The sequence below is a fragment of the Tursiops truncatus genome, chromosome 15 (assembly GCF_011762595.2).
Source record: "Tursiops truncatus isolate mTurTru1 chromosome 15, mTurTru1.mat.Y, whole genome shotgun sequence".
In the NCBI taxonomy this organism is placed as follows: Eukaryota; Metazoa; Chordata; class Mammalia; order Artiodactyla; family Delphinidae; genus Tursiops; species Tursiops truncatus.
In genome coordinates this window covers 79,345,857-79,353,818 of record NC_047048.1, presented here as the reverse complement: position 1 = coordinate 79,353,818, position 7,962 = coordinate 79,345,857, and the positions used below count along the sequence as shown (strand labels likewise).

At 38.7% G+C, this 7,962-nt stretch overlaps 1 long non-coding RNA gene across 1 annotated transcript in view; it reads right to left on the bottom strand.

Annotated features, from left to right (window-relative positions):
• Nucleotides 1-273: 273 nt before the first annotated feature.
• LOC109551343 (uncharacterized) overlaps nt 274-7,962 on the bottom strand; it is a 586,181-nt gene continuing 578,492 nt past the window's right edge. The window contains exon 7 of the long non-coding RNA XR_012326518.1: nt 274-457. This is a non-coding gene — a long non-coding RNA (uncharacterized lncRNA). The remainder of the gene's footprint in view (nt 458-7,962) is intronic.

Genomic DNA, 7,962 nt, shown 5'->3' with positions numbered 1-7,962 from the left:
GTATTTATTTCTCTATGTGTCTTATTTTCATACATGACCGTATAGAACCCTATAGTGAGAGGCATCATATTTTGTAAATCATTATCATTGAATCAGTCAGAATCCTGGGTTGGGGTCACAGATGGCACTCTCAAATTAAGAGGTCTTGGAAAGTGAGGGCAAGGTGTAGAGAAACCACAGGGACACTGGCGTATTCCGGGCTCATGACAGCAGAGCTGTTACCATCTCCACACTTTAGGGAAGTGAGTGATTTTTAGAAGCACTGACCTTTGAAGTTATGGCAGCATTGAGCAGTGATGTGATCTTTCCACCCAACCTGAGGCAATCTTGTAGGGAGGGTCCAGGAGCAGTAATGCCACACCTTCATCCTTCTCTTCTACAACCTCCTATTGGTGCTCCGATTGGCCAAACATAATTCAGGACCAAAGGGCAAAGTTGCCTGATGACTCTACATTTCCTGTGGCAGCAAATTGGGTGGAGAAAGGTAGAGAGGGGTTCTGACACAATCACTAAGATTTTACATTTAGTAAATTAATTTAATTAAACATTTAATAAATATTTATGGAATACCCCTTCAAGTTGCAAATACTACTTCATGACATTTTGAGGTTGAGATATTTTAAAGATTGTAAGGTCTAGTTGATTTCCTTTACTATTTATTTCTAAGCATACTTTTACACTCTGCTCATCTCAGTGATATAGGAAAAGCCTTTTTCTTCCCCGAAATGTGTACTCTTATGATATTTCTTATGAGATGAGATGACTTTTCAATAAACTGATACTGACACAGGGATTGTTTTTTAAATGTAGATTTTAAAAATGACAATTTTCCGGTGGAGGGGAGCAGGGAAGAAGTTTGGTAAAAAATGATCTACCTGGTTCCTAAATTTCACATGTCTCTTGCCAAAGATTATTTAAAAAGCAAGTTTTCTTCTCCATTTTAACTTGCTATCTACCTTGAACTTTCACTGTGGCTACCTATTTTCAGAGACCTCAATACACATTAAGTCAAAGAAAGAGTAACGTGACACCTAAAGTACAAGGAATTCAGTTCATTATGCTGAGTAGATTTATTGAGATTCTAATACTGCGATTGTTGTGTGCATTGCTCTCAGTTCAGACATTAAGCTTTTAAATAAAGAATTCACCAATACCAAAAAATGAAAAACACAAACCAAATGTTATGTTAAATATATACATATTATATACAATATAAGTATATGTATTTATATAAACTAAAGAAGTCTCAAAAAATTCAAAGAAATATCTCTATATGAGGAGTATGGGATGTGATTAAAATGTCAAAATGAAGAAAAATGTTTAATATTTTATATATTACAATTATGATGAGGAATGATCATTTCCCTAGTCTTCAATCTAAGTTTGATTTTAGTGGCTGTCCCAGGACATTATTCTTCCTGTTGTTACTCTCTTGAGTGGCACTGATGTCGACTGTTCTTCATCATCGCCACTAGTCATTAATGTGATCTTGTAATTAAGAAAGCCACAAATGCCTCATGGTACAAATATATAATTAGTGCTAGTTGTGAAGTATAGGGTATGACAAGATTCATGATTCATTTTCCAGATTCCCAGGCTGATAAATTCTATAAGATAAAAAAACTCCCAAATTTTCTCACTTAATTCAGAGGGCTCTAATTTATCAAAGATTAAGTCATATTAGAACATTCTTACGTCTTCCCTTTGCTTTTCTCCCTATAGCAGAACTCTAAATTCCTTGGAATATTATGTAGGCAAAGAGCATCAGATACTGAAATGATTGCCTTTGACCTTGAAATACTCTTTCCCTGTAGCAGATGGCTGGCTGGCCCCCAGAGTGACATGATTTCCTTACATAGTACAGAGTTGTGTTAGAAGGGGCTGACTAGAGTAAACATGGCTGCAGTCCCCGGGGCTCCTTGCATCTAAGGAGTGCCATACAACTAGTTCTCACTGATGCACTGTGAGTAGAAGAGATATATGTCACTTCTAGGTCAAAGTAGTTAAGAAGAAGATAGGCTTTATCCAGGACCCTAAAGGAAGGCAAAGTCACAATAGGGAAGAAGCCTGGGATCCTGAACGACAAAAGTAAACCATCCATTGACCAGGTACATCTGCAATGGACAAGGGCATTGCTGACCAAAATTTTCCTTTTGTATTATACCTCTGAGATAGTAATATTTAATATAAGTGAGTACCATGATATTGAAATACACTATATATTATATATAAAAGATCACAACATATAAACTTACAAAATATAAACTACAAGTACAAAAAATATTACAAAATATAAAATATTATGTATTTATATATTTGTCAAAGGTGTGTATATATATGTAAATATATTTTATGTAATATATAAATATATATAATATTTTATATTACATATATGCTGTATATACACACATACATGCATACACACATACACCTATGGCAGATATATATATAATGCTTTGTATTTTTTAATATTTTTGTATTTTGTAAATATAATTACATTACATAATTTATATAATTATATATTTTGCAAAAGTAATTATATATTATATTTATATATAATAAATATATGATATATTTTTATCTTCCTTCATTAGGATAAAATGTTCTGAAAGGCAAAAAGCTGAAAAGAAAGGAGCCTTGTTGCTTTTACTTCTACTTTAGTTAATACACGTCAATCCAAAACTGAGGACAGTAGACTTCCACCCATTCCCTTGAAGAACTGTCTCTGCTGATTCTTAATTACAGCTAGACTGTGAAGAGCTTGTAAGCAAGAGAGCAAGAAACCCTATCAATTTAGTATTAAGTATCAGTATTAATTACTCGTGTGAAGAAATATGTGATTGTACAAATGGCTCAATGATGGTTACAAAGGAGTTTGCATTTGCAAACAAATGTCTGCAATTTGACTGGTAAGCACCACTTACAGAATTTAAAAAGTGTAGCCCCTGAAATCAGACAAGTAATTCATACAGCGGTTCCTGTTCTTGCGTTAGAGGGTTCTCTGCTGTGACTGTGTTCACCTCTGGCAGCTCCATTACATAGTCTCCCAAACTGGCTCATTTGAGGACCACCTCGGAGTATGTCTTCCCTCTCAATGACTGGTCCTATTACTGATTTGATGTTTTCCCCAGAAGAAACTCTCTTGGAATTTACATAAAGCATCTCTCTTGACCCCACTTCTGCCATCAGCGATTGTTCCATATATTTGCTCCCTTGTGAGACTTAAGAGACTTCTTTTTGTTCCCTGTCTCCAATTCATCTCTGGCCAGGCTCTTTTAAACTACTCCCATAGGACTTTTTCTTCGCCATTCCACACACCATTATACCATTACAGTGTCATCCACGAGCTCCACATTTCTCAATCCAAAGGTCTCAGTCCTCACCATATGTGACCATCAGCAGCATTTGACACAGTTGATGAGTTCTTCCTCCCTGACATACTTTCTTCACTTGGTTCCAAAATCCCACCCCCTATTGACTGTCCTCTTGTCCTATTGGTCCCTCCTTCTCAGTCTCCTTTGCCAATTTCTCTTTTCCATAACTTCTTGATGCCCAAGTGTCTCAGATCTCAGTCTGTAGTCCTTTTCTCTATCTACACTCGTTCCTTTGGTAATCTCATCCAGTTTTACTGCTTTAAATGTATTTATTTGCAACTATTTCCAAATTTATGTCTCCTGCAAACTCTGGACTGCAACTGCATACTTGACATCTTGAGATACTTAGATGCCTAATAGACAAGAATGATTTCACATGTTCCAAACAAAGCTCAGATATACCCCCATGGCTATATAATCTGCTCTACCCATATCTTGCAGGTATACTGAGTATAAGGTATACCTTACACCCAGTATGTCAGGAAATCCTGTTGATTCTGCCTTAAAAATATACCTAGAACCTGCCTGCTTTCCACCTTTTCCATCGCTACCATTCTGGTTGGATCCGCCATCATCTTTTACCTGGATTGCTGTGATAGCCTTATAATCCTTTAAAATAATAAAGAAAAGCCATGTCAGTCCTCTTTTCAAACTGTCAAGGGCTCCTATCTCACTCAGAGTGAAAAACTAAATCCTCACAATGGCCTACAAGGACTCAAATTGCCTCTGTGTCTTCAACTATTCACTTTTGTCTTGTCCTCTCTCTTTCAGCCACACTGGCCTCCATGCTGCTTCTCAAATATGCTATATACTTGTTAACACAGGACCTTTGCACTGGCTGTTACCTCTACTTGGCCTATTCCCCCTGCAGATATCCACATGGCTAACTTGACCTCTTCATGTCTTCGTTGAAATGTCATGTTTTTAACTTGGAGCTCAGTCTGAACCCACGTTAGAAATCTTCCCTCTTTCCATGCCTTGCTATACTTCTCTTATTTTTCTATAGCAACTTTCAATCTCAAATCAATCATACCATTTACTTATTAATTATAACTATTCTGTCTCAACTGTAGCCCCTGATCATATATAAACTCCCCATAGGCAGGAGTCTTTACAATTTTTATTCACTTGCATTCCCTCAGCAGTTGGAACCATGTCTGGAACAAGGCTTATGCTTAACAAATACTTGCTGCATGGACTGAATACAGGGAAAAAGCAAGTGTGTGTTACCTGATCCATTCACTCTTCCACAAGTGAACTTAATCAATCACTCACCTCGTGCAATGTTCAGATTAGTAGGCGCGGATTATCTAAACATTTTAATTATTTTTCAGTAGTTTATGTGAGGAGTTCCTGGTATACCCAGTTATTTAATAATGATATAATCTACTTATCAAATGTTGAGAAAAACAAAATGTAGATAGGTTAGTACTTTGCTAAAAGCAATAAACCTTGTAAGAAATGCAGACTAAATCTGCCTCTGCAACTCCAATTTGTTGATTCTCAAACTGTCTGTGGTGAAATTCCCAATCCATCACAGAACTTTTATAAAGTATGATAAAAAGGAATTACCAGAAAAGTAAAAATTCAAAAAGGCACAAATTATACAAAGTCCACTTGTTTAGTATGAGGTTCAACAAAATTGTCAAATGGTTAAACATTTCTACTCTCAATTTTTGCATTTGTCTTATCGTGAACAGTAAGGAAGTGTTGGCATATCCCCATGGGCCCTAGAACCACACTTGGTGCAGGGCCACCCTAATCTATATGCCTCCCCATTCCCATCTCTTTCTATATGTGCCCTTGACATAAGCCTGCAGACCTTACACACGTAACTGCTCTGCTACCACTGTAGTGTCTCTGTCTCACTCACACTAAATAAACTGTATGGTAGGCACCTTAATCTAACACAGGTAGTGTGGTCACTGAGAATATAGGATAAGATCTCACAAAAACTTTACACAAATTTGTCTCCCAGGGCTAGGATGGCTTGTAATCACGCTCACCGTGCCCCTCCCAGAAGACCTTCCCGCAGAGTTAGACAACTGTGTGTATGGGGACCTGGTGACTCTGCTAGGAGGACAGGGCTATTTTCATCTCCTTGGTCATGTTCTTTGTCAAGATGCTCAACAAATTGGCAGCAGAAACGGCAGTTTTCCTGTCAGACTTGTCACGTTTTGGTATAAACGATTGTGTCCAGTGGTCGTCCAGGAAACAGTTTTGCAATCTGCATTTAATCAACTTCATTGAGTTTTCACAGCATTACAAGCAGTTCATGACTGTCATTTTCCCCACAGATGACTCTATTCCTCAGTACCACTTACCCACTTAACACCTCCTGGCAACGGCCAGTGCCAGCCATCTGCCTCCATGGTGCCAAAAGTAGCAACTTCTGATGCACAGTGTGAATATTATGTTATTACATTTAATCTTTCCTCTGTGTGTTATCATTCAGCACAACGCCCTTCTGAATTATAGAAAATTAGATGGCAAATAATATTGCTTCCATATTGTTTTCTCCTCCCAGATTCCAGGGTTTGCCGCCAACAACCAGCCACTCTCTGGACCCAAGGCAAACCATTAGGTATTGTTCCAATGCCTGAGCATTGCTCAAAACCGCACTGCACTGGATTATGTGGAATGTACACTGGCACTGCGTCTGTTGCTGCGTCTCCCTACTGTGAGTCTGTGAGGTTTTTAGCGTGGAACACCATCTAGAGCATGGCTTATGCAACATCTAATTTCAATTCTCTTCATCACAATGCGGGGTTTGTTTTCCATTCTTAAATTTCTGTGTGGACAGAAGTGTGGGATGGGTTGTACATGCTGAGCTGTACATGTACAATCACCCTGATGAAATCTTGGGCAGATGAGCTATGGCTGACGACACAAATAAGCCACTCAAGTCAGCACAGAGGCAAAAACAACAACAACAAAACCCATCAAAATTGGTGTGTAGCATCTTATAAGCAAAAGCTAGTTGCTTGACCTAGGGTTTTTATTTTTCAACTTTAAGGTAGGTGTTGTGTAGAACTTTATCCCTGAAAATCTGATTTAATGGGTGTCCCTGACTCTGAAAAGTGACTTCTCATTCATTCATTTACTGTTCTGGCAATAAATATGTATCAAGTGCCCATTATGTTTTTCACTTCAGTATTTCAAGTTGCCTAATGGAATATTTGTCTAATGTGAGTTCAATGGGACATTAGGTTCATGGGTGTTGTGAAAAGGAATTATTCTATGGTCAATCGAGTTGGCAAAAAAAACTGCATTAAACAAAGATAATCATGCCTATTGGGAGAATGGTTTCTCAGAGTTGACAGTAGGCTAACGTGCACTGAGAATTTCTAAGTGGGGAATTTAAAGGGTCAGATTAGCAATAGTGTTTTAGTTAACTGGATGCTTCTGGCCTCTTGCGTTTTTCTTCAGAATACCCATAGCCCTCATATTTCTCAGAATATATTTTGGTAATTGTATCTTTACATTCTACTGATCATTAATATTTCTGTGACACCTCGCTCTCCCCGAACCTTTTCCATTTTCCTTGCAGTTAGGTGTGGGCATTATGACTAGTTGTGGCCTATGGTCTTCAGCAAATCAGCGCATCGCAGAATGGTTGTGAGTTCTACAGGCTCTGTCTTTCCCTCTAGTGGTGATCACAGAGGATGAATAATGAGATGTTGAGGTCAAAAGACGAGAAAGGTCTGAATCTCTGAGTCAGCATTTCAAGAAAGTGACTGTGAAGAGACAAAGACTAGAGTGGAATCGGCATGAGTAGGAAATAAACTCTTATGGTTTTGAAACTCTAAGGTTTTGAAGTATGTTACTGCAGCCCAGCTGATCCTGGCCTCTCTGTCTATAATGAAGCTACTGTGGATGACATTTTTTTTTTTTTTTGTGGTACGCGGGCCTCTCACTGTTGTGGCCTCTCCCGTTGCGGAGCACAGGCTCCGGACGTGCAGGCCCAGCGGCCATGGCTCACGGGCCCAGCCGCTCCACGGCATGAGGGATCCTCCCAGACCTGGGCACGAACCCGCGTCCCCTGCACCGGCAGGCGGCCCCTCAACCACTGCGCCACCAGGGAAGCCCCTGGAGGACATTTTTTATGAACGGCATGGAATTCTATCTACACAAAATGGATTGTCTCCTGACCATAATTACGTGCTCTCATTTGTGTGCAGATTATACCAACTCATCATTGCTTAACAAGTATTTGGAAGAAAAGAAAAGAATATTTGAAAAGGTGGGAAGAGAGTCAGTACAATAAGCTGCATTTCTTACTAAAAGATTTCCAGCAGGTGCTGCCTGTGAGGAAGAATATGCTAGAGCCTATGAACACACTTATGTCTGAGAGAAGAGTCTTTCCTTGCCTCAGACAGGATTTTTTTCCACTTAATTTATGAGTCTAGGTTAAAACATAAATCCCCTTCACCTTCAAGGAAAGCCTTTGGTCCTAAAGCAAGGACCAAAGAAGAAGCCATTTTATCAGAAACTTAAGTATCTTCATTACAACATCAACAACATTTATTACATCCACTAGTTGGCAGGATACTCTTTTGAGCTCCAAAAGAATTTACATAATTTGGCC